The following is a 7500-nucleotide window of genomic DNA, read 5'->3' on the forward strand; positions in this document are numbered from 1 at the left end:
TTTTGTGTGGGTGTTATTTGGTGTGTGTGTGCTGTTGCGTGTGCGTGTCGTGTGTCGCGCGTGCGCGTCGGCGTGTGTGCATGTGCGTGGTGTGTGTGTGTGTGTGTGTGTGTGTGTGTGTGTGCCTGTGCGTGTGTCCTCTTTGGCTCTCTGCACAGCATCACTCGCGTTTCTGATCTGCGGAGACGACTTGGTGTTGAGCTTATCGTAGAGCTGAAACAAAAAGAGAGGACATCATTAATCCATCAGTGAGAGAACCAATCAGTGATGAGGGAGGTCAGCGTGGTCCACAGCTGATCGTCAACAGTCGGATAAGACACACACTTCCTGATGTTTCACACACTGTTCACACCATCAGCTTCACCGAGGAGAAGGACCCCGTGTTTCTACGGTTTCATCTAAATATGATGCAATAGTTAAACACTCACTTTCTTGCTGTTTTTGTTTATCGTAACTCTTTTCTAGTAAACGAGCACAGCTCGCACAGCAGCCATCGACTCTCCCCGGCGGAAAGGGATGACTTTCTACTTGCGTGCTCTTGAAAGGATACGCTTTTTCCTTAAAAACAAAATGGATACTGTTGGGGGAAATATGTCCCATAGCTTTGAGCCAGCGTATCAGGTCTGTCCTGACGGAGCACACGCACCTGCAGCCTTGGTGCTGGGCTCAGTGTGCTGCCTGTCAGCTGGTAGAGGTGTTATGACTCCATCTGTTCTGCAGCATGTTGATGATGATTCTCTCTGAGCTGAACACACGGGTCTCTATGGCAACTCTACCGTGAAGTCAGAACCTCTGGCTCTTGGACTTGTGTATATTCTCCGGCCGATACTCGTAATAAACCACCAGTGTTTGACATCAAAGCTCCAGCTCTCCTCGTGTCTCTCTGAGTCCTGACTCCATCGCTGCAGAAGCTTCCCTTACCGACTTCCTGGAGCCTAATGGTCTACTGACTTGGAGGATGAAGACACTTGGATATTATTTGCGCTGTGTTTCTATTTGTTATGTTTCTTCAGGGGGTTTCAAACCACAAAAGGAAAGCCATAGGAAAGGCTAATGCTGCAGGGTGTCCAAACTACGGCCCGGGGCAAAATGCAGCCCGCGGACCAGCTTGAATCGCCCTCAGCTAATTCAAAATGTATAATGGGATACGGCCCACACCTGAAACGTCTGCTCGTCTTATATTGTACTTCTTAGTTGATAAGAAAGAGACAATGACTTATTTACAGAACAAGCTTGAAATACCCCTTCACATTTCTCCTTATTATAATCACTGTGAAGCTTCTGCTTTAAGGGATGAGCTGCCAACACTCGCAAGAATCATTTACCTTCATTGATTGATTTTAGTAACCTGTAACTGAACTTATGAGGCAGTTATATTTGTTCTGCATGTGGCGCTCGGTGAAAAAGGTTTGGACCCCCCTGGGCTAAAGGAAAGAAATATAGGAACCTGTTCATTGTTATTTTGATATTGGAATGAAACGCACAAACGGAGATTCTTGTCTGGACGTGGATCATTGCGTAAGATTTGCTAACTGGTGCCTCAGCGGCAGTTTTTACTTTAAGTGAATTATCTGTTTTATTTCTATATGATTGTGTCCGCTCCACCTCCAACGGGGATTTTAGAACCATGCAGACCGTGTACCTCAGGGGAGTAAACTCAATGTCACTCGCGGGCCACATCCGCATTATGGCTGCACTCAAAGGGCCGGTTGTAACTTTAAGACTATACAAAAATACATCATATTTAATATATATAAAATAATGTAGTATATAACATCATTGCCTCTGCATTGGGTAATAACTTCATAATTAACTACGTGTGAAAGCAGAAGATAGGCAAGTCTCTTCAGGGAGAATGTCACAATCAAAAAGAAGTGATATTTTGGAAAAACAATTCTAAGAAAAAGGTATATTTAGAAGAAAGAAGTCAAATGTGAGATGCATTGTGGGACATGTAGTTTATGGGCAGTGCTTCTGTAAATCTGCATGTAACCGTATAATAAACGTATTATATTCTTTGGGTCCGCATGACATGAAGTCACGGCCGGATGTGGCCCCCGAGCCTTGAGTTTGACACCCAGAAACATTGACCACAGGGAAGGGAAGACTCCAGAAAGACTATAGGCCTCTTAAGTATTCCGTTTCCTGCATCAGAGGCACATGTCTTCACACGACGAAATAACCGTGTGTCCTGTAATCCTGTGCAGTAGCCTCGTCTATATTAGGAACATTCTGGTTACACTGCTGGAGTGTTTCAAGTGAACATGGGTTAAACACAAAGCAGGTATCCTCATGGATACTCCGCTCTCCATTCGGTTTGTCCTCAGAGCTTTTATTCTTTTATTCTTCTGACGTTAAACTGTGAACAAGAGGACTGTTTCTGCTCTCTGGATCGAACAGACAGACTCTGTTTACCGAATCCCAGCTGACTAATAAACTGACAGAGTGTGTGCGTGCGCTGAGTCACAGACGAGGTGTGTGTGTGTGTGTGTGTGTGTGTGTGTGGTGTGTGTGTGTGTGAGAGATGTGATGTTTGCAGACAAAAAGCCCCTGAATCACTGACGGCAGCTGGAGAGGAACTAAAGGAGAATAAAACACTCGTTTTCATATCTAAGATACAAGCAGGACACACACACACAACACACCACACACACCACACACACACACACACACCACACACACACACACACACACACACACAACACACACACCACACCACCCACACACACCACACACACACACACACACACACAACACACACACACCACACACAACCACACACACACACACACACACACACCACACACACCGTATTTCTATAGCACATTTTAAAACAGGTTGCTGTACATCAACAACGGATAAACACATCATAAATACATAACGAACAGACGGGACACGAAACAAATGTAAAACACAGACATGAAACCAGACCAGAAGCCACGGAAAACTCTCCTCCATGGCGTGAGAACACGAACACTCGGGGGATGCAAACCTACATGTAGCAGCACAAGCGTCACCTGGTCTGTAAAACCTGGAGGGGCGAGTCTGACCTGGAGGGGCAAGTCTGACCTGGAGGGGCGAGTCTGACCTGGAGGGAGGGGCGAGTCTGACCTGGAGGGAGGGCGAGTCTGACCTGGAGGGGCGAGTCTGATCTGGAGGGGCAAGTCTGACCTGGAGGGGCGAGTCTGACCTGGAGGGGCGAGTCTGACCTGGAGGGGCGAGTCTGACCTGGAGGGGCGAGTCTGACCTGGAGGGGCAAGTCTGACCTGGAGGGGCGAGTCTGACCTGGAGGGGCAAGTCTGACCTGGAGGGGCGAGTCTGATCTGGAGGGGCAAGTCTGACCTGGAGGGGCGAGTCTGACCTGGAGGGCGAGTCTGACCTGGAGGGGCGAGTCTGACCTGGAGGGGCAAGTCTGACCTGGAGGGGCAAGTCTGACCTGGAGGGGCAAGTCTGATCTGGAGGGGCAAGTCTGACCTGGAGGGGCGAGTCTGATCTGGAGGGGCAAGTCTGACCTGGAGGGGCGAGTCTGACCTGGAGGGGCGAGTCTGACCTGGAGGGGCAAGTCTGACCTGGAGGGGCAAGTCTGACCTGGAGGGGCAAGTCTGACCTGGAGGGGCGAGTCTGATCTGGAGGGGCGTCTGACCTGGAGGGGCGAGTCTGACCTGGAGGGGCAAGTCTGACCTGGAGGGGCAAGTCTGACCTGGAGGGGCGAGTCTGATCGGAGGGGCAAGTCTGACCTGGAGGGGAGCGAGTCTGACCTGGAGGGGCTCTGACCTGGAGGGGCAAGTCTGACCTGGAGGGCAGTCTGACCTGGAGGGCGAGTCTGACCTGGAGGGGCAAGTCTGACCTGGAGGGGCAATTTCTCCATAATTTTGGAGCTGCAACAGCAAAGGTCCGTCTCCGCTGCTTTAACCTTGATTTTGGACGGCCAGAAGGAGTCTGTCAGCAGACCTCAGTGACCGTGTGTGTGTGTGTGTGTGTGTGTGTGTGTGTGGTGTGTGTGTGTGTTGGTACTATGTTCACGCCTGCCGGTCCCGTAAGGAGGCGCGCAGGCAGCATTCTGGACCAGCTGGAGGCGAGGAGGGACGCCTGGCTTGCTCCAAAGGACGAGCATTGCAGTAATCCAGTTTCAAAGCAAAGGCTTGACCTTAGCTAAACGTCGTTGCTGGTTTGACCGCAGACTTGATCTGTCCGTCTAGTTTAAAGCCACGATCAATAAGAGACGCGTTCAGCCCCACACCAAGTCAGAACACACGGTCCATAGGGGATTCACTTACATCCAAACCCAGCTTCATCACTAACAACGTGTGTGTTTCTTTTAGATACATAGGAAGATGCAGAAACTCAGACACCACAACAACAACAACAACAAAGACCGTCTCCTGGGAAAGACCAACGACAACGTTTGCATCTCCACGCCCTTCATGAGCAAACTGACTGAGAAACAACACTCGCCTCCGGACACACTCCTAAGCATACCAACATAAAGCCTGAGGGCTGAATCGTACCACAGAGTGTGTGTGTGTGGTGTCGTCCGTCATTGAGCACACACACACATTTACTGCTCTCTTCTTCTGCGACTTTCAGAGATGTCAACGTCTTTCTGCTTTTGTCCTGCAGCCAACAACTGAACACATATTGCGATATTTAGAACCAGGAGGCCCGGAGACAACATGTCAGCTCTGATAGAAACCAACAATGAAAACAAGCAGCTCTTCTCTCAATGCGGACACGATGTCTTCAAGTCCCGATAGCGACTCGTACATTTAGACTTCTCCTTCAGGACAACTTCTGAAACTAGCACACGAGGACCAACGGGACAGAATGCACTTGACTGGCCGCGCCTCAGTACACACGTGGAACGGTGAGAACACACGGGACAAAAGACTTCAAATCAGCTCGAGGCAATTTTAGAAATCCTGCAAACCCATCAGAGAGAGAGAAACTCACCCGCTTCGCCAGGAGAACGCTGCGGAGACTATTCATCTAACACGCCGAGGTCCATGAGACGTTTCAGCGATGTGGAGGCCACCACACACCACACACACACACACACACACACACACACACACACACCCACACACACAACACACACACACACACACACACACACACACACACACACACACACACACACACACACACACACACACACACACACCCACACCACAACACACACACACACACACCACACACACACCCACACACACACACCACTGAAGGCCGACAATACACACCATTGTTTCCTTCACTGCTCCCTCTGTCCTTCCTCACACTCCCCCTCCTCTAAAAGAGTCAAAGTGAGGACTGAAAGGGAGACATCTGCAGCTCCCACTGACACACACACACACACACACACACACACGCGCATACAGAGACACACACGCGTACAGACAGACAGACAGACACACACACACTCAGTTGACACCACACAGCCCTAGTAGTCTCTTAGTTGTTGTTATTTACTAACTAGCTTATTGGAACTTTTTAAAGTAGTCAATATCTGCAGACGTTTATCCACACGCATCTCAACCTTTAGCGTTATAGGATTTACTTTATTTATTAAAGGAAGACTTTCAAGTACACTGAGCACAAAGTGGACCGCGTGGCGCTGCTCAGTTAGCACCGACTTCCTCTTTGCAGTGAGGGCTATCTGCGTAGACGATGAGGCCCATGCCCCACCTCTAATGTACCCGCACGGAGCAGAACGCTGATCAACGTCTTCAGTTAGCACGAGCTCTCCAAAGACGCTAATCATTCTTATTTTGCATAGTAAGGGGACACGATATGCAACATGTGTCTGCAGACGTATTCACTGAAGTGCTGCTCAGAAGCAGAGAAGCTCGGGCTGCTTTGCTTTTGCACGTGCTTTGGGAAATACACTTTATTATATCTGCAAAGAACACATAAACGGTGCTTATCATCGTTACCTAGCAACACAGCATGTATGTAACGAGGCACATCTCTCAGAGACAGACATCAAATACGTTGTCAGAATATTTAGGTTATTGACATGTTCCAGAATGCATTGCTGTAACCGTCTGACGTCCTGACCCCTCTGCTCTACATGACAGCGTTGTTGGACACCTCTTGCAGATTCTCACACCCTCTCTGAACATCCTGTTTTTTCCCAACATGCAGAGAAAGAAACAGAACCCAGAGAAAATGAAAGTGTCAGACGAACTGAGGTATCATCTAACACGCTGTCTGGGATTCTGTTGCTATGGTGACGCAGTAATCAGCAAAGGTCCCTGCTATACTCCGCTGTGAACACGGGAGTCATTTAACAACAAAACACAACAACATGACCTTTCTAGATTGCCTCCAGAGTGCGCCGAGGTGGGAGGAAGATATTCGTGTCTGATATTAACCATGAGGCTCGGTCACGTGCAGTGTGACTGTGTGTGTTAACTCGTGCAGTCTGAAGGAAACCCTTCAGCTGAGCGGCTCATGTTCTATAGAACCCCAACGAGGGCTACTGGAGCACACACACGTACGTACTGGGACACACACACACACACACGTACGTACAGGGACACACACGTGCAGAGACACACACACACGTACAGAGACACACACACACGTACATGGACACACACGTGCAGAGAAACACACAACGTGCAGAGACACACACACACGTACAGGGACACACACGTGCAGAGACACACCACGTACAGGGACACACACGTACAGGGACACACACACACACACACACACACACGTACAGGGACACACACGTGCAGAGACACACACACACGTACAGGGACACACACACACACACGTACATGGGACACACACGTGCAGAGACACACACACACACACACGTACAGGTTTGGAAACGGTATGATTTCCTCTTTGGAGGGCGAGCAGAACACGGAGCCTCGCTGCGGGGACACTTTGGCGCTGTTCAGAGTTTGTTCTAATCCGTCAAAATGACGACTTTCAGATTTGTCCGTCATTGTTAAAAAAAATCCGTCATAGACGGAAAATATTCGGTTACGCGACCTCTGACGTACAGAGAGACACACACACGTACAGAGAGAGACACACACACACGTACAGAGAGAGACACACACACGTACAGAGAGAGAGACACACACGTACAGAGAGAGACGCACACACATTGATTTGACTGATGAATACGATACTGTGGAGCGACGGCAGTCAAAGAAGAGCTCCTGCTTCAAGAGAGGGGGTTTATTGTTAAAAAATTAACGCATTTTAATCACACTTTAATCGCACTTATTTTTGCACAGCGGAACGTTTCTCACTGGATGAGTTTCCGGCGTACCGATTATACTGGAGCACCAACTAACGTTCATGACTTCAGCATGGGACTTCACACAACAACAAACCACGGTGAACAATAGTCAAACATGAACGAACAAGCTGATGAGACCGCTTTGGTCGGCCCCGTGGATGGGACATTTTGTTTTAAAAAACGGACGGATGGAAGCGTCGACAAGAGCCGCAGCACATCAAGCCTAAAGTATCACCTAA

General features: G+C 49.1%; 1 protein-coding gene across 1 annotated transcript in view; it reads right to left on the reverse strand.

Annotated features, from left to right (window-relative positions):
• Positions 1–137: 137 nt before the first annotated feature.
• LOC117441004 (peripheral plasma membrane protein CASK-like) overlaps positions 138–7500 on the reverse strand; it is a 19634-nt gene continuing 12271 nt past the window's right edge. The window contains exon 8 of the mRNA XM_071202146.1: positions 138–213. The gene's annotated coding sequence lies outside the window, so the exon portion shown is untranslated. The remainder of the gene's footprint in view (positions 214–7500) is intronic.

This window comes from Pseudochaenichthys georgianus, unplaced genomic scaffold (assembly GCF_902827115.2).
Source record: "Pseudochaenichthys georgianus unplaced genomic scaffold, fPseGeo1.2 scaffold_1393_arrow_ctg1, whole genome shotgun sequence".
Lineage (NCBI taxonomy): Eukaryota > Metazoa > Chordata > Actinopteri > Perciformes > Channichthyidae > Pseudochaenichthys > Pseudochaenichthys georgianus.